The sequence below is a fragment of the Haemaphysalis longicornis genome, unplaced genomic scaffold (assembly GCF_048455015.1).
Source record: "Haemaphysalis longicornis isolate Haplotype H1 unplaced genomic scaffold, Haemaphysalis longicornis Haplotype H1 scaffold_2, whole genome shotgun sequence".
Lineage (NCBI taxonomy): Eukaryota > Metazoa > Arthropoda > Arachnida > Ixodida > Ixodidae > Haemaphysalis > Haemaphysalis longicornis.
Window position 1 is genome coordinate 58,844,177 of NW_027526295.1, and position 21,240 is coordinate 58,865,416.

At 47.7% G+C, this 21,240-nt stretch overlaps 1 pseudogene; it reads right to left on the reverse strand.

The window, feature by feature from the left end:
- Positions 1 to 2,249: 2,249 nt before the first annotated feature.
- On the reverse strand, positions 2,250 to 9,784 carry LOC144167990 (uncharacterized; annotated as a pseudogene).
- Positions 9,785 to 21,240: the final 11,456 nt, after the last annotated feature.

The following is a 21,240-nucleotide window of genomic DNA, read 5'->3' on the forward strand; positions in this document are numbered from 1 at the left end:
CTTCTTTGAAAGGAGAAAGAACATCGGTGACAGTGATTCAATTTGTGCCACGCTGCGCCGAGGAGCAAACGGACTAAGCGTGCAAGGCAATGGTATGCCCGTTACGGTGGACCTTTTTCTTCTTCGCCAGTGATTTTCAACAATGGTAGCGTGCCTGCATTGTTGGGACGTGTTTTCACTGCTTGGAAAACACTTCCAAACAACATTGTACAACACGATGCCTCTGTTTATGTTCTCGCTAATGGCCGGTGGGCAATTGGTGAAAGAAATAAACGGACCACAGCGTTCTAAAAAAAAGAGCTTGATAAATAACGTTCTACAAGAACCAGCGCAAATCTTTAACGCCAAATTTTAATCATTTCTATGCTGCCGAAAAACTGCGGTGGATGCGGCCTAAATTATCGTACATTTGTGGCTGGAGGAGCGGGTTGGAGTTGAAAAAGAGAATTTTGCGGCAACCACCATTGTGTTTTACTGGCTAAGGCACTGTGCTGATGACCACAAGGACACGGGTTCGACTCAGGCTGCGGTGGCTGCTTCTCAGATGGAAACGGACAGCAACAATGCCCATCTGTTGTCATTTTGGCTCACGCTTACGATAACACCGTGGAGGTTTAAATAAACCTGGAGCCCTTCTCTACGCCGCGCCTTATAACCCAGGTACAGCTTCAAACCGCATAATATAACTATAAGGGAGGCAGTGGCTACAGGAGTGTTAAATCTTTTGACGACATTCGCAATGAAGTAAGAAGATACGCATATAGTTTTTTGTAACACTCGATTTGTGTACCTTACAACCCGCGTGATTGACACAAAGATTTATTGCATTTGCCTAGAAGCACCTTATTTATATTAAAATTGGAAGAATAAAAAAAAATTTTAGAGGGCGCTCAATTCTGATTATGCATATTGAAGGGAAATGTCTGGCAATACTTAATAAAGAATACTTGTCTATTACATCGCTTTACCGTCTGTTTATTCGCTTTTGTGTCTTTTTATTTTGGAGGGTGTTAATTCAACCGGTTTCTTTTCTGCTGCAGTGATTTCGTGTCTCACGTTCTTTCTTTCTCTTACGACGCGAATAACGCCATCAAGCAGATTCACGAAGATAGGATCAAGAACAACAACTTTTCTTTGATTGCTGGTGTTATGCGGAGATACCCGCAAATAAAAATTCGGAAATCGCAAAGTCGGTAGCACGTAGCGCGTTAGACGGTACACTGCAGACTCGGGTTCGAATCCTATCGGATCACACAAGTTTTTGTTTACTATTTCCAGCAACGCCCTTCGTTTCGCCGGAAAACAACTTCTACAACAAAAACAACAACGTTTTTTGTGTAATACAGCACTTCAAAGACTTTCTGCTTGGTATAAGGAAAATTGCAAAAACCTTAGGACCGTGAAGATGTCTCAGTTACGCCACCAGCGAGCAAGCTTCCAGCTAGAGCACTCCACGGGCTTGATTTTAAGGCCCGAGCCCGGCCCGAGCCCGCTTCGCGAAGCCCGAGCCCGACCCGGGCTTGTAACACCTAGCCCGACCCCGGTCCGGGCCCGGGCAATCATAAGTGAGCCTGGCCCGAGCCCTGCCCGGGCCCGCCATCTTAACCACAGGCCGGGCCCGGCCCGGTAATTTTTTTTTTCGGTCTAGGGAGGGCCGCGCGTGTGTGACCAGGCCCGGTCTTTGACGCTGAAGGAAGTTTGTTTATTATATTCCGGGCGATGAGACGGAGCATCAGTCTGTACAAGCACGTCATGAACTGAAACGCAAAAAATAAGGGTTTAAAAGTGCACGTAGTTTTGCTTTCACCGTCTGCAGTTCACGCTACATGGGCTTAATAATAGCTCGTATTCTAACATGTGAGACACCATCACCTTTGAAGACCAGACTCTTGGCAACTTCACGTGGTTGTCTCGGCCATAAGATGGTATTGCTTAAATTTTTTGATCCCCATTTGAATCAACGAGTATGTACGCGCGTTGAAATACTTCCCCTCCAGTGATTGTTAAGCGATGATGTTTCTGTGGTACGCGAGTTTGATTCCGGAGCACGGCAGCCGCATTTTGATTGGTGCGACATCTAAAACACACGTGTACATACATAGACATAGGTGCAAAGCTCCAGGATATCCGAATTAATTCATTCCTCTCTTGGGCATTCATTGTAATTGTATGTTTAATATGTTGTAGACCGAACTATAAAATCTTGATGCAGTACAAGAAATGTCATTAAAACTGCAGTATAGTGACAATCAGACCTAGAAAAACACATTTTTAAAACAATGCACACAAATTACAGCAAGAAGAGCGCAAAAATAAACCAAGAATATTCATTTTAATGCTCTTTTCTACACTTCACGTCGGACCTATTAACGGCCGTGCCTATGAATTCAAGCCCAAGCCGGGCCTGGGCCCACAGCGTGGAGCCCAAGCCCGGCCCGGGTCTACGGCATCAAGCCCGAGTCCGGCATAGGCCCACGGCATTGAGCCCGGGCCCGGCCCGGGCCCGCCGATAATCGACTTCGGGCGGCCCAGCCCGGCTTGCGGGCCGGGTCGGTCCCGGGCTTTCGGGCCGGCCCGGGCCCGTGCAGGGCTCTAGTTCCGGCACCGTCGCGCTAGTTCTCCGTATCTTCCCCATTTGTTCGGTTAGTTTTCTTTTTTGTTACCTGCTCTCTCGACCGTCCCTGTTTCACATTTATCATTGAAAGAGCATACATGAATGAAAAATTCGACAGAGAAGGAACCTAAGCAACCAAGCTATGATCACCGCTAGAAACCTCTTGCGCTTACCGCATATTTTTCGTCATATACTAAGAAGGGCTCCGTGACAACGTTGTCGGAAGCTGTAATTCTATGTCGCCAGATCACCCGAATGGGATGTGATATTAAATCGGCGAAAAGCTCTTTTACGAGCAAGACGCCCATACTCAGTAACCGATCCAGGAAGACATATTTGTGTGCTAAGAAGGCGACTGGAGATATATCCAGTCGTACACTTTACGACGCAGCACTGCACGTGAGATGGAAACCCATAAAACCACGCTTGGAGTCGGTCGCTCTCTAAAGTGTACATAAAAGGTGTCGTTAATGTGGGACACGTGTGCGAGTCACTGTTAGTGTACATTGGCCCTCGGTACTTAATCTCGTGCCCGGTTGGTTATGTTTCTTCGTTAAGGGTCTTCCATGATAACCAAGTCACATTAGGCAGAATTTAGCAAAAATGATAAAGCTGCTGCTAGCATAGTTGGCTTGAGGTGATGTCTAGGCGGATTGTCTACAGATAACCTAACAGAAGAAAATGTGATTTCAAGTTCTTGAAATATAGAAGTATTTTTACAATTGTTTGTAAGGTGTAATGGTACTTTCCCTACCTTTATTCATCCGTAGCGCCTCTCTGATCCATATCCAATTCCCATCAATGTGCAGTTTATAAGTGATAAAGGCGAACCACAAAAAAGATATTATGGCCGAGATATCTTAATACATTATTAAGTAACACCTGTTCTCCAGTATGGTGTTATTAGGTATTTGATATCGCCAAATTTAACTGCCATTCAAACAAGTGGTATTCATTGGAATGCTAGCATTGTAATACGTGAGGTAGGTGATTGTTTGCATATCAATCGCGCAAAACAGAAGCCAGCTTAGACTTCCCGCCATGCGACTCCATCCATTATGCGAGCGACGATACGCTCCGTAATAGAGGTGCATGAGCCTTACTGGGTATATTATTAAACTTCATTAGGCACAGCTATTGGGCAAGTTGGTGCATTATGATTGAAGAATAGCGCGAAACTTGAAAAAACGACACAAAGGAAGAACGACGCAGCAAGCGCTCGTCCTATCGTTCTTCCATTGCTGTGGCTGTCCAAGTCACGCCCTATTTTTCCATCATTATTAACATTCACAAGGAGTTTAAGTAATAGAGCGGGTTTCAGTTTGTTAGAAAAGGTTCGCGTTAAAAGTATATATTCTATAAAACACAGGCACTTCGAGGCACTACTATACACGCATCATGTATTCGCGCAAATGAGCCCGCTTAAATAGTGCCCTTCAGTGCTACCCCACCACTCCAGCTCAAGGGTTTCTGCAACACTTGCATGTTCGAGAAATGAACGTAGAAATTGTGCTTAATCTTTGCTGCACTGAGCCTAGAGGCACCTACGGGTAGACCTTATTAGAGGCAACGTTAATGGGACCATGCATTCGACCATGTGGTCTTGTTAAGGCTCAAATTGGGTGCACCAGGGGCAAGGAATATTCAACCCTTTTCTCTACCTTCTCTGATACGACACCCGCAGAGGCATACGTCAATTCGACGGTAGAACATGTGCACGCATATATAAAATCTAAAGAAACAGGCCGGGCCACCCATGCTTATTTTAAGCAATGGTACGTCCAAGAGGGATATTTCTGTTATTGTCAAGCTTTGTTGCGTAGAGCGGATAGTGATGTTTTCCCAGATACATGGTGCCACTACACGGCAATTTCAAGAGCCAGAACCAAAGTATATACTCCACGTCAGTGCAACCAAGACATTTAATCATATAGCATGACATTTAATGCGTGTAGCGCAACTTGGTTCAGTTTGCCATTTTTCGTGTGCGCCACCAGTCTGCTACCAGCCGTACTCACCAACCGTTTGCGTAAGGACGTTACCACGGCCAACCGGAAACTCCTGCGGCGAAAGACGCAACCTTGCGTTTGGAAGCTTGGGTCTGCCGCACCTACAACTGCAGTATGGAAAGAAGAGCAATAGCCATATATTGCAGACGAAAAAAGGGATAGGTAACTTCAACAAGCACCGCTTCTCGGCAGGGGCGCTTGTTCTGTGCCATTCCTCTCCTTGTCAGTGGTCGAATAGAGGTCTGCATACGCGGTCGCCATCCGTACCCGCAAATGACCCAAACGCCTGTCCACCTGCACTAATGTCAATGTCAACAGTGTCCCTTACACCAAGTAAAAAGGATTGAAAATGATTCCTAGCATTCCAAAAACATTTAGAAAGCCTTCTTTATCTACAGAAAAAAAATCGCATGTATCTTAATTAGCAATAAACTTGGTAAATAGGCCTACGTTTCAAGATAACAAAAAAAATCAAACGTGGCGCAAACTAGTCGTGGGCGAAGAAGACAAGATATGACACATACAAGAGCCTGTATCTGAGGGATCTTGTCTTGTTCGTCCACGTCTGGTTTGCGCGACGTTTTCTTGTTTCTTTAAGTATGCATCAACCAGCTCAGGAAAAGGCTTTGTTCAACAGCTTCAAAAATTTGCTCATTACATTTCGAATTGGCCAGTGCCGGGTCTGCTGCCACGAGCTTCATTTCGCAGATGATGGATACCGCTATGCGACCAAGCGTCAGAATCACACAGGGACACTGTCAGGAGGTGAAGTGAAAAGGATACTGAAGATGCGCTCTACGGGATATTCTCCAACCCCCCCGAACATCATCATCGTCGTCTTGCCAAGCATCCAATGAGAAGATGTCAGCAACTACGGAGGGGATGCGGTGACGGGGAAGAAGAAGAAGACGTGTGTGGGATGCTGCGGAGATACATGGCTGTCGGGCGTTCGGACCCGAGCGTGTAGCGGCGAGCATCGACGAGTGACATCCGCACCTACCATCCGCCTGTCATCAACTCCAGCATCGGGAGGGGTCGACCCTGCGTCCACGAGGGCCGCGTTCTCTTCAACCGCGAGAGCCTGGAACACGGTGCACCACAGGGGGCGTCCATACGTGATCGGGCCCCGACCAACAACCCATGTCGCGACTGGCCCACACCGATGCCGCCACGCCTTACCCGGACTGACCGTGTGACGGGACTCATGAAACTGTAAGCCATGCGCTGTGTTGGAACTTTTGTATAGTCTCTTCCGGATGGTTAAGCTGTCCTCGTTTTGGTGATACGTACCTTTGTTTCGTGTGTCTGTCGTCGGTTGACCGGTACATAAACGCAGTCATTCCTGGTCCTTTTCCCTATTACTTCGCTTCGACTAAGAACCTGACAAGAATTGGCGTCCACGGCAGGACCAGTTCGTTAATAATACCCATAAAACCCTCAATGGACACACGGGAGTTCATTGCCATGGGCGAACGCTTGGGCTTGAGTGACGAGGAATTGAGGCAGTGGGTCCAGGCAGAGCAGAAACACTTGCGCAACGAAAGAGCGCTAGACGGCGAATAGAAGGCACGCGAACAAAAAGCTATGAGCGAGAGGGCTGAGCACGAGCGGGTGAAAGCCGAGCAAGAGCGGACTCGCGCAGAAGTCGAAAAACGCAATTTGCAGCTGCGGATTCGCTTTCCTGAGCTCAATTCAGCACGAGGAGGGGGGCCCCAAACAGATGGCGATAGAGAAACCACTGGTCGGGCTCAAGCTGCCACCCTCAAGGCTTCAGCGCACGCAAATCTCTGCCGCCTTTTGAGGATGCTCGAGATGATCTCGACGCATACCTGAAACGGTTTGAATGCCTAGCCCAAAGTCAAGGCTGGCCTAAGTCGAAATGGGCCATCGCCATCAGCACGTGTCTTACTGGAGAGGCAGTAAAAGTCTACGGCCGCCTTTCGCCAGAAGAGTCACTAGACTACGACCAGGTCAAGCTTGCCTTACTCCAGCGCTTTCGATTAACCTCAGAAGGCCATAGAAAGCGCTTCCGTCACTCGAAGCCGGAGAAGGACGAAACCGCAAAACAATACGACGCTCGACTGAAAGGTTATTTTAACCGGTGAGTAGAACTATCTAGCATTGACAAAACCTTCGACAACCTCGCTGATTTGTTAATCACTGAGCAACTTCTCTCGAACTTCCATTGAAAACTCGCTACGTTCGTGCGGGAGAGGGAGTGCAAAACACTCTCTGAGACCGCGACCACTGCTGACCATTTTATGGATGCCCAAAAGCAGAACACCTGTTAATGTTCGATGATAACAACGGAGAACAACGAGGAAACCCGGAGACAAGTGAACGTAACGCTGAACAACAGGATAGTCCCGGCCCGGGTGGTGTAAGGAAAGAAAAATGGAGGATGTCTAATGCCGTCTTAGACAACCGTGCAAGAACGGATAATATGCCTGTGTGAGGAGGCGCTGCTCACCGGACAGGGGTCGGCAGGTCGAAGCGAAGACGACGAGGTGTGTGCGGAGGCCGAAGTAGGGCGCGGGAGAGAAAGAGGAGGAGGAAGCCGGAGGATCGTGGCACGACAGCGGAAGGAACGAGGTTCGAGGAGCGACCTGCTGGACGAGAACGTTCGGGGAACCTCCGTTGCGAGCCGCAAATTCCCCGCGGACATCGAGGCAGCTCAGCCGAGACTGGCCACGGAGCACCCGGGCCGAAGCGCTCATCAGTCGCAGCACCGGCATTGACAAGGGCACCGCGGCAGCGCCCCGAGCCTAGCGCACGGGACCCGACTTTGCGGCGGACAGCGCCAACATCAAGGGGACAGCGTTTGCAGACATCACACCAGTCAAGTGTACCGCCACCGCTCCTTGCCACCAAGTACTGCCAGCCGTGAGCGGGAACTTTTTTTTAGTTAAGAACATTGTCTTGGCTGACATCTAGTCATTGGATTAGATTAGCTCCTAGTTAATTTGTGTAGTTTCTAATTTGTGTATTTTTCTAAAAAAATCACAGAAACACTAAAAATGCCCAGAAATACTGACAAACAACAGTTCTAGAACCGGGACCGTTCCAAGCCCTCATTGAAGGCGGTTTAAGTAGTCCGTACCCACGTTACTAGCGTAAGACTTAAAACACAGAATTCACTCAGTTCTAACTAGAAAAGGCTCAAGCCTAGCATCGTTGTATACATACGGCGAGCGATATTCCGACAGGGCAAAAACCGATGATACACCAGTTATTGGCATTGCGCAAAACAGTTCTGGTTCAACCTCATGTCACGAAAGTTAAGAAATCTTTTCACGTCCTCATGCACGTCTCGTCTATAATATTCTGTCTTAACTCTGTATTCGGTCTTTTGGGCACCTTTGCGGCCTGCCCACAAACTTTCCCGTCCGAACCGATTGGGGCGTTTTCGGTGTGGCTTAGGCAAGATCAAGTGGTTAAGCCTTTCCCGGGAAGGTACTTTGTGTCCTCCGAAGAAATCTTTGCGTGTTGTCGAGGATCTTGCCTCTGGTCCAGGCTTCGCGAGGAACTGCTTTCGGTTGACGGCAAAGCAATTTCCCAACCCATTCGTTGGTTGTTCTGTGGCCGATTTCAACAGATCAGGTTGAACACCTTCTGCGTTAAGCCTTCCTGACCAAAATTTGTCAGGTTGAGGAGCATCATCCTTGACTGTTTCTTTGTTTTCTTTCGTTAAATAGGCCTGCTCCGTTGTCGTGTGACGGCCAAACGTCATTCCCACACAAGAGCTAGAAATCGACACACCCTCCACATTTCCTATGACCAAGTCATAGAGAGGATCTTGCATACATTTTGCGGTGAGTTTTCCCGAAAAGAACGGAGTTTCGACCTCGATGTCTGCTTCCGGAAGGAACTTGATGGTTCTGTCTAGGAGGAGGACAGGGCTAATTGTTCCTGTGAAGTTTTTCGCAGGAACCAAGTTTTTTCGGACAATCACGGTGTTGCACCCGGTATCTCGAAGCACACTAACAGTCTTGCCTCCTAGGCGTCCTTCAACAACAGGTACGTCACACAGGGATGTCAGGTATTTTTCTCTGGCCGTATTTACGACAGGAATTTTTTCGCCAGTCTCAAGAGTGACAAATTTCGGAACATCTACCCTGGGCTGTACCACGCACGATGCCTGCAGTTTTTCCTCTTCCTGCAGGTGGCAATTATCAGCCCTCTGGCCAACCTGCCCGCATTTCCAACAGGCTCTCGTGCGCGTCCAGCAATCGGCAGCTGTGTGCCCCTCTTTGTCACAAAGCAAACATTACTTTTCCGGTCGGGAGTTTCCTTTCCTTTGAGGCGAGTTTTTTCCGCGGCACTCACGGTTGGGTTTCTCCTCCATGCAAGCTGTTTACCTTGAGCCAAGGCTCCTTTGTCCTTGTGCGTCTAGGTAATTATCGGCAGCTACCACCGTCTCTTCCAACTTGGTGCAATTTCTTTCTTTCAAGAAGACTAGCAGGTTTTTAGGGCACCTGTTCATAAACTGTTCAGTGATGATTTTGTCTCGCAGGCCCGCATAAGTCTTTTCAATTCAGCCTGTCTCCATCCACCTGTCGAAATATCCGGAGAGCCTAGCTGCAAATTGGCGACCAGTTTCACCCTCCTCCGGCACCGACCCTCGAAACTTCTCTCTGTAGCCTTCTGCGGTGTACCGAAATCTTTGCAGTAAAGCTCCTTTGACCTTCTCGTGGTCTAATGAATCCTCTGGAGACAGGCGACCGACTACACTCAGGGCTTCACCAGTCAGGCACAAACTAATTGTGGTTGCCCATTTTTCTTTCGGCCAACCCTGACTAGTAGCGACACGCTCAAACCTCTGGATATAAGCGTCCAGATCGTCTCTGGAGTTGTTAAAAACAGGAATGAGCTTATGGGGGCTGATAACGTCTGAGCTGCTCGCTCCACGAGCTCCTCGGTCACCGCTGTCGTTGGCATCTGGTGCGTGAGCTCGGATCTCCTCGAGTCGTAGCTTACGATCTAGCACTTCCGAGTCCAGCTCGAGTCTCTGGCGCTCGGCATCCCTCGCAAGCGCTCTTTCCTCTCTCGCATCCTGTCTTTCCTGTCTTTCCTTTTCCATCTCTCTCTCCACCCATTCCTTTAGCTCACTGCCCACCAGGCCTAACTCTTTTCCCACGGTGAGCAATTTGTCAATGTCCATTCCGGCGCCAAGTGCTCTCCTCTCCGCCGCAAAAATTACCTCCTCGACTCTCTGGAAGTTACACAGAGAGTCCTGTCGCGGACGCCATTTTTGTGATGCGGGTTGTTGTGTGGATGAGGAGGTCAAGTTTAACGGGCAGAGAAGAAGCGAGGCACGTGACGTCAGACAAGGACAGACTCTATTCACGGGACAGAATTAGAAAAATACACAAATTAGAAACTATACAAATTAACTAGGAGCTAATCTAATCCAATGACTAGATGTCCGCAAAGACAATGTTCTTAACTAAAAAAAGTTCCCGCTCACGGCTGGCAGTACTTGGTGGCAAGGAGCGGTGGCGGTACACTTGACTGGTGTGATGTCTGCAAACGCTGTACCCTTGACGTTGGCGCTGTCCGCCGCAAAGTCGGGTCCCATGTGCTAGGCTCGGGGCGCTGCCGCAGTGCCCTTGTCAATGCCGGTGCTGCGACTGATGAGCGCTTCGGCCCGGGTGCTCCGTGGCCAGTATCAGCTGAGCTGCCTCGATGTCCGCGGGGAAGATGCGGCTCGCAACGGAGGTTCCCCGAACGTTCTCGTCCTGCAGGTCGCTCCTCGAACCTCGTTCCTTCCGCTGTCGTGCCACGATCCTCTGGCTTCCTCCTTCTCTTTCTCTCCCGCGCCCTTCTTCGGCCTCCGCACAAGCCAGCCATCGTGTTAAGAGACACGGGAACTAACACAGTAATCGTTCGCCAGTCTGTCATTCCAAGAGCGGCATTCACCGGAACCTCCTTCACGTTACAGTTAGCCGATGGAAAATGGGTTACTGTCCCAGAAGCGAAGGTGTTCATAGAGTCTCCGTTTTTCACTGGAATGATGTTGGGAAGCTGTTTGAAATCACCACTGTACGACGTGATCATTGGCAATATTTGAGGGGCACGAGACTTTGAGGATCTAGCCCGTAGTCCAAACCGACTGAGCCCCAAAACAGGATGGCCCGGTAACTGCAGCAGACCAAAACATCGGAAAATAAACGCAGCCAGAGGTCAGGAGAATGCCGGTTACGACTACGATACAGTCGGCTGTCAATCAAGCCAATGGTTCTGTATGTATCCGAGCAGAGTATTTTACTCGAAACGCCGAAGACCCTCAAATTCTCTGTAATATTCTCAACAACACTGGTATGATCTTGGGTTGGCTTGCGGCTTATTTGCTTTACGTTCGTTTTGAGGAAGTGTGACTATAGTTGGTCAGCATGCGTGTTAAATTGTCGTTGTGTGCCGTTTTTTAGTGCGATGATGCTTCTTAAGACTAGGAATGGAGTTGGCGTGTTATATTATTAGTGTTCCGCCTGTAGTTTCGTGAAGTTTTGGGGAACTGTGCGTGTTTAGGACTGTGAAAAGACATTTTTCGTGAAAAAATGCTAAAGTGGGGGACATTGTCAGGAGGTCAAGTGAAAACGATAATTAAGATGCGCTCTACGGGATATGCTCCAACCCCCCCCGAACATCATCATCAGCGTCTCCAACATCATCATCGTCGTCTTGCCAAGCATCCAATGAGAAGATGTCAGCAACTACGAAGGGGATGCGGTGACGGGGAAGAAGAAGAAGACGTGTGTGGGATGCTGCGGAGATACATGGCTGTCGGGCGTCCGGACCCGAGCGTGTAGCGGCGAGCATCGACGAGTGACATCCGCACCTACCATCCGCCTGTCATCAACTCCAGCATCGGGAGGGGTCGACCGCGCGTCCACGAATGCCGCGTTCTCTTCAACCGCGAGAGCCTGGAACACGGTGCACCACAGGGGGCGTCCATACGTGATCGGGCCCCCACCAACGACCCATGTCGCGACTGGCCCACACCGACGCCGCCACGCCTTACCCGGACTGACCGTGCGACGTGACTCATGAAACTTTAAGCCGTGCGCTGTTTTCGAACTTTTGTATAGTCTCTTTCAGATGGTTAAGCTTTTCTCTTTTTGGTGATACGTATCTTTGTTCCGTGTGTCTGTCGTCGGTTGACCGGTACATAAACTCAGTTATTCCTGTCCTTTTCCCTATTACTTCGCTTCGACTGAGAACCTGACAACGCTAAGCACCACCCCGACACTACAGGAAAGACGCGTTAAAGCACTAAGGGCCACATTCTATCTAAACTGGTACGCCCAACGACCGCAACATTTGACGCAATCATCGATGGCTGTCTTCCAGTGGCACGGCGTTTCCAAACCGCTTCGGATTTTCGCACTTCGTCGGCAGATCTCTAGTGCTCGCAGAGCTGAATTGGTGAATGCAGCAACAGTGTTTCACAAAGCTCCTTAGGCGACTGTTAAACGCGGTGGCATGTACCTCTTACACCTTTTTCCAAAATTTTTTGTCTTTCTCCGTAAAAATTTTTCGGAAGTGTGAAGCAGAAGTAGCGGAAGTTTAGTTGTGAAGAAGTAGCAGAAGTTTAGTTTCAGCTTAGCGAAGGCAGTTTTAGTCGGGAGATGTATATTTCAGTGAATATTTGAGAAATCAAAGTTGCACACAACAGGAATCAACTTTTTTTAGTGCATAATGCTCCAAATCACAAAATGTTGACAGAGAAATCAGTCAACTATGGGCACAACAAAATTCGGGTGACTTTTCCGCAGCAAATGGTAGAAATAGTACCACAGTTTCTGCGATGATGCTTTTTCACACCAGAGCGTCGGTGGCCTGTACGTGGAAAGACTGGGTTACCAGTGGGGGAGTAGGTTGTCAAACGGTGCTCTGCCATCTGCTTTGCAGCAACATCCTTCGAGGGCGGGGGACATAGGGTCACGGTTGCCCAAGAAGCAGCTGGGGCTGGACTGGTAGTGGACAAATGTCCTTTCTTAAGCTGACTTATAATCTGCTGCTGGCCTAGGGACAGGCTCATCGCAAATCACAAGAAGCAACACGGAAGGAAAGCAAGAACCATGTTCCTTCCGGTATCTTTGTAGGAGGTAAACACAGGCCCATTATTCGTCCAAATGCCGACTTTTTCGTCCAAATGCTTTACGCCAAAGTCTTGCCACTGCTTGGATGGCTTCGACTTCCCGGAAATTCAGTTTTTTTTTGGTTTTCGTTCTTTCTAAGAGGGAAACATTTCTTGTCATTCTTTCCTAATTTTTTATGCATGTTGCACTTTCTGGGCTGGGATAAAACAGTAAAAAAAAAGAAGTACAGAACTCACACAGCCTATGTTCAACAAAACAAATTCGCTAATTATTAAAGATTTCTCATCTCTAAAGTGAAGCTTTCTACGTCTCACTGATGGTGTATGTCTCTTCTAAAACGCGCTACAGGACAGCCAACTATCTCTCACGATGACTATCATTGTGGGTGACGTAAAAAACGCTTCCCGTGGTTTCAATTGAACGTGGGCCCCTCGCGGTATGAAGCCGACTTCTATCTCATGGCGCCATTCCGAAATTGTCGAAGCAGTTTGGATTTGGAAGATGTTGCATGAACGTGCAAAGGTAAAAAAATTAGGCACCCCTCCAATTAAAGACGGCGATAGTTGAACGGGAGACGTTCTTAGTGCGAATTCAAATGGCGAATAGTCAAAGCCAAAGCCGTTGCGTGTAAACGTCCTAACTGGGTGCGGGTAAAGTCAATGCTAAGCGAGTCAAATTCCAGACCGCCTGCGAGTCCAAGTCCAAACTCAGACGACACCCTAAGAACTCCTCGACGTTCAGCTTCGCCATCAAGCATAGTCGCTGTTGCATGGGGTTGCACGATTTTTTGTCTAGTTTATCTTGTCCATACCAATCTCCAAATTCAAACTGGTTCGACCATGTCATAATGCCGGCATCAGATAGACGTCGGCTTCCTTCGTAACTCAGGGGAACAAAGATTCTATCCAGACCACGGCAAGCGTTCTTAATTTCACTTCACCCACGATCATAACCATTTTTCGAGAAAGTTGGCCTTGTTGCAGTGCGATTTGGACTCGACATTCCGAAACACCGAACATGCCGAAACGCCGAAACACCGAAGTGAGACACCGAAAGCTTCGCTTTAAAAAGTAGAAAGAGAACTCGAGTTGTAGCTGGTGTAATCTATCAAAATATCAACAGCACGCTAAAGTGAACGAACCTGTACAAAGCTAATCAAAGAATGAACAATTTTAACCTCTGCACCGTTCAACCATCGTCGTCATTTAACGGAGCGGAGCACGATTTCGGCGTGGTTGACGCCTAAAAAAACACGGCTCGCAATAAAATCTTAGGCGAACGTGCTTAGTCACCGTGGTTTACTGTCTCATGTTCAGGTCACGGGGCAATGGATCGCTTGACGTGGTCGTCACTGCAGCCGGTGGCCAACAACGTTGCCTCGAGTTTTTCTTCGACACTGCAATCTGTCGACCGTCAAAAACAAGTGGAAAACTAAGTTCATTTTTTCGTTTTCGGTATTTGCAGGCAACGCTGAATACTGCCCACGTTCTCCCACTGACTTCTTCTTTTATTCTTCTCTCTCTTATCTTAACTTCACGCCCAACTGATGCACAAAAGATATCCTCTCCGGCGTAAAAAAAAACGATTTTTCAGATCACCCACTTGGAGATGTAATGAGATGGAAGCCGATGTGCCACAATCGTACGCTGCACGTTCACAGGCAATCACTTCATCAAATTGAAAATTCATTTCCACACGCCCCCCGGTTCTACCCGCGTCAGCATTACGCAGATGTTTTCGTTTGTCTTCGCTGCAACGCTAACGGAAGAACCCGCCGCGGTGGCTCAGTGGATAAGGCGTTGCGCTGCTGAGCACGAGTTCGCGGGTTCGATTCCCGGCCGCGGCGGCCGCTTTTCAGATGGAGGCGAAAAGCAAAAACGCCCGTGTGTACGAGATTTCGGCGCACGTTAAAGATCCCCAGGTGGTCAAAATTAATCCGGAGCCCTCCACTACGGCGCGCCTCATCGCCTGCGTTGCGTCGGCGCGTTAACCCCCCCCCCCCCCCCCCCAATCAATCAGCTAACGGAAGAAGCTTCGTGCGTGGGCCTCTTTGTCGTGAAATAACGGGCAAGCCAAGCATGGAAATGCACCGGTACCCGCGTGTCTCTGCAACACGGCTTTGTGAAGGCGTGCGGACCGTGCTGCGACACGACAGGCATATCCTGCTTTCACCGCCACATGTTGCGACGCGATAGCCACTCCCGGCATCTGCCACCTCCTTACACTTTATTTCGGCTTACCTACAAGGGCAAAATATCTCGTTAAATACTACACGCGCGCGTCTCCATGGGCCGCTATTTAGCCCGCTGTTATGGATTTCGCCTTCATAACGGATTGTTCGCCGTGCTTTGCATTCGACCACAATGAAAAATTCACGACCTTCTCATTTCTTTTCTCTTGAGCAAATGCTTTTAGAACGCAGTCAACAAGCTCATACGGTTCTTTTAATAGGTCGTCGCAGAGTACTTGACCCAAAATACTTCTGCCCTAAGCAGGACATATTTCTTTTGACACTCGGTCAAACGAGGTTTCTGTTTCACGGTCAGGATAATGATGTGTGCTCAAATGACGTCACTCGACGGAAATTGCGGATATTAAACGGTTTTCGTTTAGATGCTACAATGATCCCGTTTGATGGCCGCATTAAAGAAAATGGCAACAAAAGAGAAGAAACTGGGCTGCGTTTGTGCTGCGACAAGCAAATCACGCAGTGCTCTCTATGCTTGCGATAACTGTACCTTCTGTAGTGCTTCTACGAACGCGGAAAACAGTGAAGGCGTCTATTGGCCGTGTTGCTGGGTGCCTTTATATTGGCAAAGCACTTCTCCGCCCTACCACTCTTATGTTATAAATGCACTTTTTATTACAATCTCCGCAACGAATAACGTTTATACACTGCGGAACATTCACAGTTCCATATACGCTGGAAGTTAGAGAGAGTTGGTTTAGATTCACACTACATAAAAAAAAATAACTGACTAGCACAACGACAGAGAGCACAAAACGGACAAGGTGGCGCTCTCTATCGTTGCTTAACCGCAAAGATTGGCGACGTTACCAGGGACGGGAAGCTCTGAGGAAGAGCTTAAAGTGACTTGAAAAGCATGTCGCATTTATTAAATATCCATATAGATAGATATAAAAAAACTCAAAATGAAAATACACTTCAGGTGACTGAATTAAACACCATCAAATTATGTCACCGTCGTCCCTTCTGTTTTTCCTGTGCTTCGCAGGATCCAAGCAATGGCGTCCGGTTTGCTCTCATACTAGAGGGCTGAGTAGAAGAAAATGCGTCGAGCTTGAATAGTAATACCAAATAAACATTCTTTTGTTAGGCGCCACAATGCAACACAAGTAAAATCCCCCAAACGTAGCCTCAGCTAGTGCTAATGGGTTGAACGCTGTTCCTTGCTAAGTGTCGGTTAATAGAGCAAGATTTGCGAAGATAGGTGCGGGAACAATGAAGTTCTCTTCGAGAACAGGCAAAAAAAAGAGACGAAGACGCAAAAAACTGCACACAAAGCTTAGTAAGATAAAGAAAGACTGATGGAAGAGTATACTTTGGCGGCAAACTTGCTCAAGGGGCTGGTAGAGTGGATGTTGGGAAACCATCTTAGGTACGATGTGTCGACGCCAGAAAACGAGGCGCTTCCTAAACAACAATCGCTGAAGGGTTCCTGGATAAAGAGCCTCTCAGCGGCCACACAAAGGCACCTGGCTATGAATGGGGCTCAAAGGAACCATTCAGCCGAACGTCGATAAGGCCTATCCCGCTGTTCCTCTTTGCGTCGGTGTACAGCCAACAAGCATTTTGTTTGCTGTACATCACGTTCAGCGCAGCAGTTTGATGCCCGAAGACGTTGCTTTGTCAGTATTGCAATCTAACGTTTTTTCTGTGTAGCCCTTTTTCGTGTTCGCGGCACATTCTTGTGAACCTTGACTGGTTTTTGAATCAGACGTTTTTACGTGCGCTTTCTCAGAAGCAATTTTTAACGCGAATCCTGGTTTCGCGGTGTATTTGAACTCTAGCGCCGTGCCAAATAATTGTATCGCACATAAAAGCCCCGCTTAATTGTCCGTTGCTCAAGCATTGCATAAAGCGCCCGCATTTGCGAACTTCGTCCTATCGCCGACGAAAGAATCGACAATCTTATAGACAAATTAAGTGCATATCGCAAATTAGCCTGGATATTAAGATTGGCTTTTGTATTACGCCGGGCAGGTCGTTAATGTGATGCTTAGTTCTGGCGTTGCTTTCTGAAGTTTTAGTCGGTATATTGACATCACTTGAAGGCCTTCGGGGACGAGATGCATCTGTCTCTCTCCTCCTAGCCTGAATAGAGTGAAATAAATGACCTACAACGTTTGCTCTATACAGAAAAAAAAGCATGCAAGGTTTTAAATGAAGTAGCGTTGTTGGAAGTTTATTAGCAAATTCATTTTGTATTTACTGAGCAACAAACTATACAGGACACAGTGCGTCCTTAAAGCCGGAGACTAGCTTCTATTCCGACAAGATGAGTATGAAACGCACTATGAAATTGCTTTCTGGATAGGAAAAAATGTGTTGGCTCATTGGCCACGAAACTTTTTAGTGTAATTCTAGGTGAGTGGGGCTGCAGTTTATTGTCGATGGTACGAATGATCGGTTCTTGTGTGCCACTCGTTTGACACTCGTTTGACACGACAGGTGACACTCCTTTGACACAACGCCTCTTGTTGCACACAGGGTGCACATGGCTGAATATGTGCACGACAGGGGTGTTTGGAGTTTGTCGGATGGGATCTGTAAAGAGTTTTGTAGCTTCTTCTAGGGAGTACACGCATGGCAACTGGTGTTATGGTCAGGCAGGTGAATTGATACCATCGTTGTGCTTTGCCTAGTTCACCTAGTCTGTTATATTAACCCGTTTGTAAAATGTCTTGTATATACAGACAGCAAACCTCATAACGGATCTGTCACCTTTATTGATCAGTCCTCAGAGTTTGTTGCATTCGTGGGCTGACTTTTATGTGCGGCGCGGTTTCTTCGTTTTGTGCATGACGTACGATATTCTGTACTAACAGGGAAAGACATAGCTTTCTGGAAACTATCACGGGCTATTCTTGATTGGTTGACAGTGACCTCGGTGTAATTTGGCGTTTCTATCAACGAGAGATGTGTGGATGAATATGTGGAGAGCAACACACGACTTTTTTTTGCCTTCGATGGCCTGTGAGCGTAATTTCGTTCACTCAATCTTGAAGAGATTTGTGTATTCTTTAGAGTCTACTGCTGACCAGTAGTTAGCTCCAATAATGTTTATTCCTACAGAACCCTTCGTCGTCCTTGCCTAAGTGACACGATATGTCAAATTGCAGAAAGCGTTTCAAAGTCTTCAGCGCGTATAAGCAATGCTGGCTTTATTCTCAAGCTCTTGATAGATTTTACCACAAAGTCATCATCATCCCCACACCATCATCACCAGCCTATATACGCCCATTGCAGAGTAAAGGACACTCCCATTAATCTCCAATTGTCCCGGTCCTGTGATTACTGTGACCAATTTATCGCCGCAAACCTCTTGATCTCATCTGACCATCTAGCTTTCTGCCGCCCCCTGCAACGCTTGCCTTCTCTAGGAATCCACTATGTTACCTTAATGACCAATGGTTATCTTGCCTTCGTATTACATGTCCTGCGCACGTTCATTTCTTCCTCTTAACTTCTACTAATATGTCCTTAACACGCGTTTGTACCCTGACCCAATCCGCTCTCTTCTTGTCCCTTAATGTTACACCTATCATCTTCCGTTCCATTGCTCGCTCAGTGGTCCTCAAGTTAGGTTGAGCCCTCTTTGTGAGCCTCCAAGTTTCTGCCCCGTAGGTGAGTACCGGTAAGATGCAGCGGTCACACACTTTCTGCTTCAGGGACAATGATAGGCTGCAATTCATTATCTGAGAATGCCTGCCTACGCACTCCACCGCATTCTTATTCTCCTAATTATCACTGCCTCATGGTTGGGATTCGGGTTACAACTTGGCCTAAGTTGATATATTCGCTTACAACTTCTACTGCCTCGCCACCTATCTCAAACTGGTGTGCTGTCCAGAGGTTAGTTATCATTACTGTAGTTTTCTGCCGTAATTATTTTCAGGCCAACGGTTCTACTCTGTTTGTCCAGTGCGGAAAACATGCTTTGCAATTCGTCCCCCGTGTTACTTAACAAGGCAATGACATCAGCAAATCTAATGCTACTGAATCATTCTGTATTAACCCTTACTCGCACCTGTTCCCAATCCAACATTCTGAATACTTCTTGTAAACATGCTGTGAATAACATTGGAGATATTGTGTTGCCTTGTCGGACGCCCTTAATTATTGGTTTTTTACTGCTTTCCCTATGGAGGATGATGGTAGCGGTGGACCCATTGTAAATATCCTCTAGTATTCTTACATAATGCAGTTCTACACCCTGATTCCGCAATGCCGGAATGACTGCTGAAGTTTCCACTGAATCGAACAATGGTTCCGTATACTAAACGCACTTCTATATCACCTGATTGATTGTGTGAATATCGTCCATTGTGGAATAGCCTTTACGGAACCTTGTTTGTTCTAAAGGTTGACTTTAATATAAGGTGGCAGCAATTTTGATTTTGTTAGCGATTACCTTGGTAACTACCTTGTAGACGACTGACAGTAAGCTGATCTGCCTGTATTTTTCAAGTCCTTCATGCCACATTTCTCACGGATTAAGATGATGTTCGCGTTGTTCCAAGATTCCCGTACGCTCGCGGTCATTAGGCAATGCATATACAGGCTTGCCAGTTTTTCAAGTACAACTCCTCCGCCATTCTTCAAGAGGTCTGCTGTAAACTTATCCTCACCAGGTGCTTTGCCCCCTATAATTTCTTTCAAGGCCTTTCCTATATCTGTGTGATGAATGGCAACGTGAGTGATTGGCCGCGGAAGTGAGCCAGCAGAGCGACAGCGACGATGACGATGAAGAGGAGCCGCGCGTAAGTGATCGCGGAGGCTGGAACGGCAACGGCTGGAAGCGAAGCGGCGGAACAGGGCGCAGTTTGTGGGAACTACCCCGTGAGACGCCTGGGCCACCCTAGACGGGACCGCGCTACCCTCCGCCAAGGCTCGAGAACTCGTCTGGGCGCCGTCATTGAGGTGCTGGTGCGCCGACTGCTGACGCGCCATTCCGGCTGTTGGGCGCTGCCGTTCCTGCTTTTGGAGCGCCTAGAAACGCGTCGCGATCGACTGAGAGTGAGCTGACTGGCCTATTAGGCATTGCTCTCGGACCTTGGGAACTCCGAGGTTACTTTGTGTATCTTTGAACTGTAGACTGTGTGTACGTGTTACCGAAACCCATCCTCTCTGTTACATCCCGACCTCTACTATGCTCACGTCTTGTGCTTGTCCTCTGTCCTCTTAAATATAGACTTCGACGTGTTAAACAGTGTTCGTCTACTGCCTGCCTGAGTGGTCCTTGGCCCATTCATAACAATCTGCTGTCCTTACTGGTGTGATGTCTATCTTCTCTGAACTACTTTCTCGTTCGGCATTATCTTGGATGTCCCGGCTGCGGTACAGATCTCTATAGAACTCCTGGGCTACTATGACTATTTTATCCCTATTTTGGATGACATTGCGTTGCTTGTTTTTAAGTGCACACATCTGATTTTTCCCGAGCCAAGACGCCTGTTTACTGCTTTCAGGATTCCTCCATTCTTTACAGCATATTCTATCCTCCCCAAATGATACTTGAGCATGTCAGCTGTCTTACGATTATCAATTAACTTCGAAAGCTCCGCTAGTTCTGTCTGTCAGCTGGGGTGGAGATTGTCGTAGTTTGCGATTTCCTAATTAAATTTTTCGTCTCCTGGGGAAGTTCACCTTTATCCTGTATAGCCATCGCTCCCGCGACTTCTGCTTCACACTCCGTGATAATGCGAAAAAAGATTGTCGCTGGCTTCCTTTGTCGTAAACTCTGCTTCCTCGGTAAGAGCTGAATATCGGTTCTGCAGCGTGATCCTGAATTGTTTTACGTTACGTCCTACTGTTAGCTCGTTAATCGGCTTTTTCCGTACTAGCTCGTTACGGTTCCTCCTCAAATCTAGCCTAATTCGAGATCTTACCATACGATGGTCACTACACCTCACCCTTCCGAGCACTTCCCCATGCTTCACTACGGCAGGGTTATCGCATAGTAAGAAGTCTAATTTTTATGCTCCCCATTCGGGCTCCTTCACGTCCACTTTTTGTTCTCTGTTTGTAGAAGAAGGTATTCATTATGCGTAGGTTATACCGTTCTCCAAACTCAACTTGTAGGTCCTCCCTGCTATTTCTACAGCCCAGACCATTCTTCCCAAGCGCCTTGTCTCCAGCCTGATTTTCTCCTACTTTAGCATTGAAGTCTGCCATAACTACGGTATATTGTGTTTTTACTTTAGCCATTGCCGATTCCACATCTTCATAGTTGCAGATTCCACATCGTCATAGAAGCGTTCAACTAGTTTG